The 12,891-nt window shown below is 46.9% G+C and overlaps 2 non-coding genes and 2 pseudogenes across 2 annotated transcripts; 1 reads left to right on the top strand and 3 right to left on the bottom strand.

The window, feature by feature from the left end:
* Positions 1 to 4,036: 4,036 nt before the first annotated feature.
* Positions 4,037 to 8,813, bottom strand: LOC127744625 (NADH dehydrogenase [ubiquinone] iron-sulfur protein 2-like; annotated as a pseudogene).
* LOC127744626 (uncharacterized) lies at positions 6,963 to 7,903 on the top strand (annotated as a pseudogene).
* Positions 8,814 to 10,382: 1,569 nt separating the features above from the next.
* TRNAP-UGG (transfer RNA proline (anticodon UGG)) lies at positions 10,383 to 10,457 on the bottom strand. The gene has a single exon. It is a non-coding gene; the product is annotated as a tRNA-Pro (tRNA).
* A 264-nt stretch (positions 10,458 to 10,721) lies between these two features.
* On the bottom strand, positions 10,722 to 10,795 carry TRNAF-GAA (transfer RNA phenylalanine (anticodon GAA)). Its single transcript has one exon. It is a non-coding gene; the product is annotated as a tRNA-Phe (tRNA).
* Positions 10,796 to 12,891: the final 2,096 nt, after the last annotated feature.

The following is a 12,891-nucleotide window of genomic DNA, read 5'->3' on the forward strand; positions in this document are numbered from 1 at the left end:
TCTTGCCATCCTTATTCCGGTGAGCTTTCCTATTGTCTCTCATTCGTAGCTTACCTTCCTTTCGATCTTTATCCCTTTCGTTCTCATTCCCTCTCCTTTCTTTTAAGTCGGAGAAGAAGAGGTAGCGGTTCGTGCTTGAGTTGAATCACTTGACTTTGGTCCTATCTTTCTATTAAGTCGTAGATCCGGAAGAAATGACATTTTTGTACCTTACCACTGCTGTATAAAGTCTTGAAAACTGGCTCACATGGAAGCCCGAAAAAGGTAAGGGTCAATGCTACTGTAGGGAATGAGGGTTAACCCCCTAAATCCAAGTCGGGGGGACTTCCTCAAAGATCAAAGACAGGATTGGGAAGACCGGACGTTAAGAGAGAACAAGGGATAAGAACTAGCGTCCGGAGATAACAATAGAGGCCTTCAAACTTACACGATGTTGGGGGATAAAAGATAGAGGATAAGACTTCTAACGATCCTTTTAAGATACATAGATTATCCTACATGCCCATAGCTATAGCTACAGGAGCTAATAGAAAGAGAGGGATACGAGCCTCTTTTCCAAGCGAGCCATGGGAGTCTACGTTTGCGTGGGGCCGGGTACCACACATATGTGGTGAAAGCCGACTTGCCTTTTCATCTAATTCGTCACTGATATAAGCACGTGCTAATATCGTTCTGCCCTTCGGGGACCACCCCTCTTCCTTTCTTGTTTTGGTTAGGTTGACCAGAAGTTTTTCTGCCAACTTCTTACCAACAAGGAAAAATGATACAAAAGCATCCCGTCTAAAGATTGGATGACCTTAGTACGGTTGAATTACGCATCAAGGCGCGTCAGCCTTAACGCCCTAACTAACTAGAAATATCTTATGAGAAGAAAGGGCTTTCTTTCTATATTGGTAAAATTTATTTATGCCCGAAGAATTTGTAGGGTTATCGCCCGATAATGTTAAATTGATTCAAAATAAGGTAAAGACTGGTAAGTATACTCTGTCTCCATTTCCACTTAAAGTATTTTCTAGTAAAGAAAAAGCACCTAAGAATACATATTTAATTCATATTAATATAGATAAATCAACAGTTTATGGATGTTTATATCCTATTCTGGAAGATCATATTGTTATTACTGCGCTTGGGCACTTGCTTAATAGTAGATTGATATCTCTTAATATTCCTCATTCCTTATCCTTTGGATATAATCAGTATCCTAGTTCATATTTTGCACATATTTTATCGTCGATAAAGATACCTGTTTCTAGACTTTACAAAATTAACATGTTACACTCTCTATTTAAAATTAATAAAGAAAGTCTTTTGACTATGCTTGAACCAATAGTGTTAAGTTCAGATATAATGCAGTTAATCAAATCTATCCTATATATGCCTATAACACTTTATGGAGAGGAAGTAGACTTTTTAAATGATTTTATTACTCCCTCCGGGTATTTTACTACTGTTTTACTCAATTTATATTTAAATCAATTGGATATTAAGTTTAATTTGCAATTTCCTTCTTATTCTTATGCCAGGTATAATGAAGAAATTATAGTCACAACTTCTAAAAACAATTTGTTGTTTGAAAATTCACTTTATGGTTTATTTGATGATTTGAATATGACTGGTAATATTATTTCGGTTTCACCCGGGGATGACCCTATCACTTCCACTTATGGTGGTGTTTTTAGGGTCTGTACTGATGGTATAGTACAAATAACTTCAAAAATGAAATAAATAAGTAATATGATTCGTATTTGTGTTGTTGGACTGCGGGTGGATAAAGTGTGGTAGGAGAGAGGTGTGGCGTCTCTTACCAGTTTGTTGTAGTTGAGGGTCTTTAGGCACTCGACTGTCAGGAGAAGATTGATGCAGGGTTGGTGGCCCTTGCCTTTCTTACTGGAAAAGAATGGTTCGATTTATCAATTTCAGTATGAAAGTTTTTCTCCCGCTACGGGTACGAAACATAGCTATTCCTTGAATAGCCTTTTGATTGCGTGGGATTTGTAATAAAAAAAGTCCCCGGAAATCTCCGACATTAATTAGATTGGGATGGTTTTTTTCTACGAACGAAGTGCACCCTAATCTTAGATTACTTAATTATGTAAGAGAGGTGGTAGGGAAGCCGGGCATTACCAAAGCTTTACATAGGTGAATTATTCCCTTTCTCGGAGGTAGCTTGGCCCCCCTTCTTTCAAAAAGAACAACTTCTCTAAGAGCTTGCCCCAATCTCGAGGAATTCACGAAGCGACCCAAGTCAAAATAAAGGGAAGGCTATAAAGCCTAAGCCAAGGTGGTGGGGAAAGAGAGGCGTGTCGTGAAAGGTAAAACATATTACACCCAGCTACCTTTCTTTATCGACCTTACCAGGGAAAGGAAGACATGACGAGGGTCCTAGCCTCTTTGTCTGGTTGAAAGGACCCACGGTGCGGTAACTAGCAAGCATCACTCCAAAAGACTATCCTATCCTTGACTATCAAGCAAGGGAATCACTAGTTCCATCTTGGTACTAAGGATAATAGAATATGTCCATACGCGGGGGATAAGCACTAATTTCCTTTAACTAGGTCGAAGGTAATTGAATGAAAATCTCTTAGGTCTCCGCCTTTGCTGCTAACAAAGACAGGTTTTTCATTAAATTCATGCTTATTCGGCAAACCTTTCATTAAGAGTCAAAACTCCGGAAGCTATTGCTCTTTTGAGCTAGACCAGTCTCGCAAACACGGTTCGTTAGCTCTGGGGCTACAATGCCACGCTTCCTGCTCTAACCGCTACCAGTCATCAGAACAATCCGGACTAGGAATAATCCTTTCTCTTTCTTCAGATCACCTCCGGGAGAGGAAAGAGCCCTCGGATTTACAAGCAATTGCTCTGGTATGCTAAACCACCAAACGGAGAATCCAATCCATAAGCAAGTTAGGAGCTCCCTTACATACGAATAAATGAGTGCCTCCTCTAACTCTTTGATTCAGGCGCTGTACATCACAAAAAAAACCCCTGCCTTCGATCTCAGAAAATAGGAATCTCTTCCTACTTCTCTTATTCTGAACGGGAATTGCTCCATATTCGCTGTAGGTGGAAGCCAAGGACCAATGGAATACATTCTATGTCGCTCGCCCTGCTTTCCCAAAGTGTACGCCGGGCAGGAAGTCGAATGGTGCAGGTGGATGTACTTATAGTATAACTGTCGTTGGAAGGGACTTCTCGTACTTCAGGCACTCCAGAGGTTAGTTTGTAAAAGAGTGAGAACATGTGAAACAACAAAGAGAATTAGGAATGGAAGGTGGGTGCCCTCTATATTGGGGGTTGATTCTAGCTAAAGCTAAAATATCTAAAACGAATAGGTAAGGGCTTTCACTAATGTACCAACTGTCGTGAGTTGGGCGGGTCAAGGCTCCAATCCTGGGGCAGTCGCTACGGAATAGACTTGAAACCGAGCGGGAACATGGCTGGGAGTAGCTTTTAACAGTGCTGGTCTACCCCCATGGAGAGGGACTGAAAGCCTTGGTTTCGCCGCCCCTATTTCATTAGTAGAGCTCTATTGAGAAAGACCTTGGAATTGGCCAATCACCAACCAAACCAAGGGCGATGTTAGGTTAGCATTCTGTTAGAACGAATAGAACGAACTCGAGTTCAGTTCACCGGTACGGCACAGCCGGGGAGAGCTCCGATTTATTGAACTCGGCTTTGACTTTCTTTGAAGGCTGGTTTTCGAGCGGAATGGTTTTGACCTTGAAAGTCTTTAGGCTTCGACCTGCCAAATCAGCCTAGACCCATTCTAATAGATTAGGCCTAGATTCCCCAACTCCTAAAAAAAAGAATGATTCTCAGAATCGCTATTTTGTTCGATTCAGCAGTAGTAGGAATGGTGTATCCAGCAGACGGTCTTTCATCAGTAAGCGATGTGCTAGTCTTTGTTGGTGAATGCCTATCTGGTGTTCAAGTCTCCGGTCCTTGTCCTTCTATTAGTGGTGGTATCCTAAGATTCCGGTTTAGAAATGATCTATTTCTGTAACTAGAAATTTCATAAGAGAAGAAAGGTCGTAGCGTAGAAAAGAAAGGCCTTTCCTTCCCTTCATTCTATAGGGCTAGTGCCTGTGCTATGAAGCCGCTCGACCTACAACGTAAAGGAAGGGGTGATGTTAGAGTAAGGGGAAAGGGCCAGCTGGTGCGCGTTAGCGCACTTCCGTTTTCCCTTTTTTTTACTAGTGGGGGTCCCGTGGTTCCTATGCCGCCGCGTTTCCCGGTCCCTTTCTTTTAGTGCTTCGACCCGAAGCGATAGCTTCTAGCTAGTTCAGTGGATAAGATGGCTGTGCTCCAGCTCACTCAAGAATGGGACGGCAGTGGTCCGCCGGCAAGCTCGTTCTGATCTTGGACGCAGTACATTGGAATCCTGAAGCACCACCACGAACGCTACCGCGCGTTCGCCTGCGGTGCGGTAAGGCACCACCCTGTTGTGCCAGCAGCCAACTCCGGCGTGTCAGCTTAGTTATCCTCATCAAGCCACTTACTTGATGTCTAGCTTGCCAACTGGTAGACGGTTCCTTTTCCCCCAGATCAATGAAGAAGGGAGAAGTCAGTAGATTCTTCCGAAGAACCGGAAGCGAAGCGCTATGCCGGGGCGGGGGGACGGGAAAAGAAACGGCTCCGAAGAAAGAAATTGGGGTTCCCAATGCTTCTCCACGCCCAACGAGATGCGCCAACCTCGGGATGCTTTACTCCTAACCCCACAAGGTTCCGAGACGGAGCTTAACCTGAGTCTCGGTTAAGAACGGCGATGATCTACGTTTCACACGGCGCACGATTCCATGGATAGTTTCATTCGGCATCGTGATGGAGGACATAACTTACGATCATCGGCTTTGATCATGCCACTGGGCATTTGATTAGGACATTGCACAATGATCCGCAGACTTTGTCGCATCTCTTCAATACGGATACAGTAACGATCATAGCGATCTCCTCTGGTACCTACTGGTACGTCAGGATCCGATTGGTCATGAACATCGTAAGGTGCTGCTCTTCGCGAATCCCAGCATACCCCTGGTTGGGATGGGTAGGCCCACCACTTCACTTTCACTTAGGCCTGGGCCAAGTCAGTGGGGGACCCTGTATTCAGACGGGCTCCTCCCCCCCCAAAAAAAAACAAAAACTGTACGTGATAGTTTCCCTTCATACGGCTCGAATCATTCTCAGATGCCTATCGGGGCATCCTTTCCTTGTTTGTTGGGTTGGTTCACGCGCGCGCAAACGAGCACTGGTCACAACTGCAGGGAACTATGACCAATAGAGTCAGACACTTAGCTACATCCGCACGCAAAAGGAATTTTGTTCTGGTTGAGGCTTTCTTTCCTTTATTAGTAAAGGGGGCGCGGGACGTTCGCGGAGTCCGTACCACCACAGGAGTGGTCGTTCTTGGGCGGATCCCGCTCCTAAACATAAGGGATAGGGGAAGGTGGCCGGGCCTATCATATCAAAAGGGTTGTAAAAAGAGAACCCGGCCACCTATTTCATTCGACGTTCCGCCCGCCCGATTCGCAGGATTGGACTGCTTTTTGATAACAAGAAGGCGGCGAGCTGATCTGCTTTGATCAAGGAAAAAGCCCAGTCAGCCACCAACTCGGTGCAGGTCACGTGACCTACAGCTCGGCCTTCGCTTTTTGAGACTTCCTCTTCCCACATCTCTATGTGCCCGCAGCACTTCCATATGGAGAAAGATAGGCTTACCATGTTCCATCAATAGCACCTAACCTATGCCGATTTTTGCGGACTGTGCTCCACCCCGGTGAACTCATGCGGTTCCGACGTGCCCAGAGGCCAGAGGCGAATCCGTTCACGGTCCGTAGGACCAACACCATTCGAAGGTGGGTGGCCCGCCCCGCCTAGAACAGTCATGTTTGACTGGGCTTACACACATTCGCTCACTTACGCTGTCCCCCCTCAGCTCACCCTAGCCCCGGGCCTTTTGCTCTTCTAACGTAAGCTCCAAGGCTTCACACCAAGTCTTCGCTGACAGAATATGCATGCTTAAGTAGGGTCAGGCAGAACCGTTGTTGCCTGATGGGAACTCCCCCCATATTGCTATCAATGTCTTCATGTCGCACGACCTCTTAACATTACACCACTGAATCCCCAATCCTTTGCTTGCTGTGCAGTGACAGTACCAATATCCACTAATCGTTGTTTCCAGATACGGTTGCCGGTTGACATCTCTTCTAATTCGTCGATACGAGAAGCAAATTGTTGTGTGAAGGAATCAATATCTCGACATAAGCCAAGAGGCAGATCTTGTGCCACTCCACCTGGTCGTATGAAACTGGCATGCATCCTGGCTCCCGAGACTCTTTCATAGAATTCCAACAATTTCTCCCGCTCCTCAAAAGCCCACAGGAACGGAGTTGATGCTCCCACATCCATAGCATGAGTAGTTAAAGCAAGTGAATGATTTGAAATTCGAGTTATTTCACGGAATAACACTCGTATATATTGAGCTCGTAATGGTACCTCGCAATTCAAAAGTCTCTCTACGGCTGAAGAATGAGCGTGTTCTTGGGCCATCGTAGAAACATAGATAGGGTCGACGACGGAACGAAGAACTCACCCTAGATACAGCTTTTTCGTACACGTTCACTTGCATCACATACACAAGTGCTCTCTGAACCGTGCAATAAGGTCACCCATAACACGGCTCTCCCACTTGAGTTACCTTAGCCCCAGGCAGGCCATGCTATTCAATGATATTGGAAAAATGGCAGCGTAACAACTAGTATTGAAAGCTGGTCGCCTTTTTAGGGAGGGAAAGCCTTTCAATAGGAGCCCCCCTCTTTGCGACCTCATCACTTCAAAGCGCAAACCAATTTCTTTCTTAGTCACCGGGCGAAGCGCACCTCTGGTACTTTGCTTATAGCTTTTTTAGGTTATGCAATAGACGGGAGGCTTAGCTCTGGATCCCCCCTCCCTGCTTGCAGAAATGAATGGATCAGAAGGGGGCTGGGTTCTATTTCCGGGCCGGGCGGGAGGTGAAGGCCATAAGATTGCCCTCCCGGTAAGGAAGAGAGGAAAAGGGTGCTGTCATCTATCTCGACCTGTTTCCCGAGGCGTAGAAAATCCAGACCGGCTCAGAGAATCACTGGCGCTATTTAGCCCTTCGTTTCGCCATTCGAAGGACTACCTCTGCCTTCCCTTTTTGTAACATAACCAGGCGCCCCCCTTTTCAATCACTAAGAAAAAAAAGACCAATCAAAGCCCTATCTAAGTAAAGCTTCGTCTGTTATTTTTCCGGCCCCAGGGGAGTTTACTCAACCCATTCCCCAGTCTTCCGCACTGCTCAAGTAAGTGTGCGTGTGCGACTCCGTATGAGGACCTCCTTCCCTTCTGCCCACTCTCCGTTCACACGGTTCTCAAAGCAGAGGAGGCTGGTTGGGCAGCTGGTACCACGAGCCCTCTGTCCCACACATCTATCCAGAAGCAAGTGTAGTTCACCGGTTCCACCGAATGCTCCTATCTCTCGGCAAAGATCGTGTGAGTGTGCAGTTATGCTTCGGATGCTTCGCCATAGAATAGATCGACCCAGTTCCCGTTCTTTTCCGGTGCACTCGCTTTATATCTCCGACACACTAGGCTAGGAAGGACGCGGTGGGAAGGAAGCAGCCCTAGCCTCTGTCCGGCCGATCATTCCGCTGGCATCTTGCATTCACGCCTCCGTTTGACTGCCACTCGGGGATGGAGTTGTAGATACGTTAGTCTTAGCGGATCGTTGGCTCCGCCTGTTATCTCCTTCTACGACATGCTGTTGTCGTCGCCATATTCCTTATGTAACTAAGTCATCTCTGCCTCGCTGCGGGTCAGCACCTCCGAAAGAAACGGAGGACTTCATTCAGTGAGTCCGCGATCGCCCTCTAAACGATCAGAATAAGGTAAAGCTTGAAGATAAGTTTTGTACTCTATTAATTTCTCAGTCCCTCTAGTCGGGTGGGCGCCGGCCGGTCTTTCGACCAGATCCCCCTAAAAACCGTACGTGCGGGTCTCCCCGCATGCGGCTCACGCCATTCGAGGTGGCCCGGCCCAGCATTCATTCGCAAATCCTGTAGTGAAATTGAGACTGCTCGACCTCGGAAGCTAATTCGCGTGTAGGCAGCGCTGTCTGTCGTACCGTTGACTCTATCTATTCATTGAATTCACTTTCATTTTTTTATAGGCTCGCTCCCTCTTTTTCCAAGAATTAATGCACTTCCCTTCGGAGGGCCTTCTCTAATCTAATAGGGGAAAATCCTTCCATTTCCGTCAAATGACCCGGCCCCCCAGGCTCTTCCACCGTCCGGGCTCCCTTTCCTACCTATGCTATGCTCCCCCGGCACAGGCCTACCACGCTTCGCGCCTGCGGCGTTTTCGCCGGACGGTCTTTGCCAGTAGTGCCATCCTCCCCGCTGGCTGTATGGGCGGGTTTTCCCTCGCTGCTGCGTTCTGTTAGGCTATGGATTACAGGAACAAATGTAGTTGAATGAGACAGCAGGCGGGTTACACGTTCCGCTGTGCCGAGATGTGAGGTGCAGGTGGTGATGATCACCCCGGGGTATGCGCTAGCGCCCTTGACAGGCACTCCAGGACCCGCCAACGCTCATGAAAACCCGGGTCGGCCATTTGTCTAAGGGCCTCCATTCATCTGACCGGAGGTGTGGATAACGAGGCCACCTTCACAACCCTCTCCCTTCTGTCCTTATGTTGTAGTAAGGTAGGGCGGTTCGCTTGAGTTGCTCAACCGCCCCTTAGCCCGGTGCTCATGACGCGCTACGGGACCTTCACCGTGCCGGGGGACCAAGCAGGGCATAGCTAGCGGCATAGGAGCCGACTCGGCGTCAGCGGCTTCGTGCCGCACTGGAGTAATCCAATATGCGGTTCCGCACGTTCCACCACTTCTCCGTTCATTTCCAATACTGATCGTGAAACACCATGAGCAGCTGGATGTTGAGGTCCGAAATTCGAAGTGAAATTTTTGAATTGCCCGTTCCTAGTCGTCATGGGAAAAAAGGAAGAAATAAGAAAGAGATTATTCCCTAAGAGCTTGTCCTGTACCAGAAATGCATCTCCTTGCGTGCGAGATACTTCTATGCCAGCCGTTATTCCCGGCTCTGTTATGAAAGAAAGCGGCGGACTCATCTTACATCCCTAATGAGGGATTTTAGGGGATTAGGGCTCTCCTTTATCTCCTCCACCCATCCCCTTCTTCTATGTGAGGGGGGGCTTACTTAGTGCTTGTGCTAAGGCGCGGGTTGATCTCTCGGCCCTTCCCTCGCTTCTTGACTGGCTTGAAGAACTTGGACCCTTGATTCATTCAAGCCTTCAATCTCAAGCAAGCTTTGTTGAATCCCGGTCTCCGCCTGTTGAATCCTTCTCTCAACTTCTGATAGCTCATACATAACGGAAGACAACTCGTCCCTTCCGCCAGGTGGCACGTTCAGGTCAAAAGACGGTTGCTTCGAAGAGCTGGCACCGCTTCCACCCTCCTCTCCCCCTGGAGCCATCATCTTAGCCAGCTCGGGATCCAAAATAGTCAAAACTACAGCTATAACCAGCCCTCCACCACACCACCCGAGCCTACTAAAAAGAAAGTGGAGAGATTTGGTGAGAAGGATGGATTGGAGTTTGACAAGAAAGAGATTGAAATCCATACCAATCAATAGAAATGAAAAATAGAGTAAAAAAAGGGGGAAAAAAAAATGAAACATTGAAACACGTCTTTCCTTAGTCATGGGTACTCCCCACACCCCAATTTTCAAAGATTTTACATCTTCACGATCAAGCAAGTATTTAATCATACCATTGCTTGTTCGTATAAAATAGACCAAAAATCCTAAGATAAAAAGAACACTCCAATCAGATATACCTTGCATCATCATTCACTGAGAAACATTGATTCCCTCCAGACAGAAAGTTCATGTAGGAGTCTTAGTTGAAGCATCGACTTGAATCTCTTCAATGTCAGCAACTTACTGATTGATTGACCCATTCTAGAGAAAGTGCTTTCGGGTATACTTTCTTTAAGGAATGTGGTTCTTGCTCATAGCCCCCAAGACCATGAGGGAGCCCCCTTTTTTTTACATTTACAAAGGGATTCAGACAGGGAAGGCTGTTAAGCATGCAGACTGATTCTCTTTTCTTACGTGAATTAGATACTACTTCTTTCTTTAGAAAAAGTTTTTTCTTCTCTTCTGAAGCCTATAGTCATGACTATAGGCAAGAAAGAATTGAACCTAAGGCCTGCCCCCGAAACATTCGGAAGAAATGCTGCTTTAGATCCCGCCCAGATCAGATCAAGGGCGGTCCATTTTTTTTCTTTCTAAAAGAGCGAAAGTTTACGGGTGGATGGGTGCTCTTTAGGTGTTTACTACCTCACATCAAGGTGACAGGATTCGAACCTATGGCCCTCTGTACCCAAAACAGATGCGCTGACCAGACTGCGCTACACCTCGTCTCACCCCCCTCCGCATATAGATCCACCCGATCGATGAAGACTCGAACCGAACTCGCCCATCCTTTTGGGCACAGGGACGCGAGAACCAATCCGAGTAATCAACCGCTTTTTTTAGAAAATCTGCCTCCAGCAAGCCACCCCAACCCTACCGCCAAAAAGCCGTATAGTGCAGGAGCGCTCACATTTTGGCTTCCTCTTTCATTCACTTTCATTTTTGAAAATCCGGCTCGCTCCCGGCTACCTGTCCTTTGGACCCAAAGCCCGCTTAGAAGTGGATTCGAACCACTGACACAAGGATTTTCAGTCCTTTGCTCTAACCAGCTGAGCTACCTGAACCACTTTCCTAAAGTCTGTTTTCTTCATCGAATAGCGCCCTACCTTACTTACCACTTTACTAGTTAGGGAAAAGCCCTTTACTAATAACAAGAAAGGGCTTTTTTCGCTTGTTTAGTATTGCAAGCTTTCGAGCAGCTCTTTCAACTGCCGCCTAATCCCCTCTCCCAACATGCTCAAGAACCGAGAGCCGCCCAGGCCTTCAAGAAACGGGGGAGCTTGCTTCTAAAAAGAAGATAGGCCACAACGCGCAACGGGCTCCCCGCTCCTAGTAACTAAGTAGTGCTATTCTGTCCTCCGGGGGACTCCACCAACACCAAGAGGTTAGGTTCTTTCTCTCACGTAATTTCGCCCGCCCGTTCCACTTCCGTGCCGGAGGAAATGGGATTCGAACCCATGATACAATCTTCTTGTATGTAGATTTAGCAAACCAATGCCTTAAGCCACTCAGCCAGACCTCCAATTGATCGGAATTTGATGTGCGGTTGGTTGCCCAAAGGGCTATCTGATCCGATCAACTGCGTAAGCCGTAGCGCGCTAGCGCGCGTACTCTTCCTCTATCTATGAGCGAGACTCCATCCAAATCTGCCACTCGTTGGGCGACGCCCTCTTTTCTATGAAGACCGACCCCACCACTGAATGATGAACTTTTCCAGTCTTCGCCAATGCAAAGGCGACCTGGAGAGAACACAGAGTAAAGCCCTTACCCGCCTGAATGGAATTCATATCTCCTTCGTCTGGTCGAGAAGGGAGAAAGCCCGGGGAACTGGCTCACAGAAGAAGGGGACTCTTCTAAACCATTAAGGAGAAGTCCATTTTCGTCATGATCGATCCACGTCCTACCATAGTGCCCGGAGACCCTGGCTTGCTTAGCTTACAAAGCTAGCTTACTAACGCGAAGGCCTTTAGGGGCTTGCTTAGTACTTGTGCTAAGGAGCAAGTCTCAGCTTCACGCATGACTAACATACCAAAAGGCTTAAACTAGAAGAGAAGGTACGAAGTCACTCTGCGCATAGCTATGAGGTACCAGAACGGAGGTCGGAAAAAGGCATAAACTTTAACTAGCAGAAAGAGTACATCCATGTACGTAGTCACTCATATAGCTATATGAGGAGTGAGGATAGGATCTCCTGCCTGTCTGCAGGCCCGGATACAAGATCCAACATCACATACACTCTTTATTGACTAGAAAGGGGAAGCGCTATGAATCAGTACGTGAACGATGCCCCCGTAGCCTTCTCCTATGGGTCATTCCAGGTATTCTGGTTAAGTAAGTTAAGTCGAAAACGCGTTCTCGATGGAGCAACTTGCTCATTTCATCGATTTCCCACTCCTAAGGGAGGCCGGCTAAACGAAAGAAAAAGAACCTCCTAACCTACAGAAGAGTCCAGTCTATCAAAAAAGATTCCATATATTACATTTTTTTTCTCACGTCTTCTATTAGAATCTTTGCGTTCAATCACAGATCCTGGCATAAGATCCCATTCCCGCGAAAAGGCGGGATGAGAACCCAGGTCCTAGGCCAAAAGACTTTACCAGCTAGACTAGTGGAGCTGCACTCATAATGCCTGAACCCCCTTTAGGTGAAAATGAAAAGGCCCCGCCCATCAACTTCTGTAATGGAAGCTTCGGCCACTTCCTGGTTAATAGCCTACGGCTAGCTTGTCCCTCTCTTTTTAAGAAGTGTTTTGACACCCCTATCTTTCTTGCTTTTCCGATAGCCTTTAGTATAGGAGCATCTCTAGTGGTCCCGCCTAACTCTTCGTTATCTGTCCGAATACCAATAACTATTTTCCTCTGTTCCACGAATAAGTTAAGGGACTTGGAGTACCCGCCGGAATGAGCTTCCCTCCTTTCTTCTTTCTTTATACTTAAGTATGCCCTGAAGACAGAATGAACGGATCGAAGACCTATTCTGATCTCAAAATTCACCTATCCCTGCCTTATTCAACTCAGAACTCAAAACAGGTCTTTGGCTTCCTACGCTCTCCTTCAACTAAGAGTGATAGGAAGTGATGCCTAGCTCGACCGAAAGCTAAGGGTAAGAGTGGAGTCGTAGAAGCGAGAGGAAAGTTGTCTCTCGACTCTAGGGAGAGGAT

This window comes from Arachis duranensis, unplaced genomic scaffold (assembly GCF_000817695.3).
Source record: "Arachis duranensis cultivar V14167 unplaced genomic scaffold, aradu.V14167.gnm2.J7QH unplaced_Scaffold_71107, whole genome shotgun sequence".
Lineage (NCBI taxonomy): Eukaryota > Viridiplantae > Streptophyta > Magnoliopsida > Fabales > Fabaceae > Arachis > Arachis duranensis.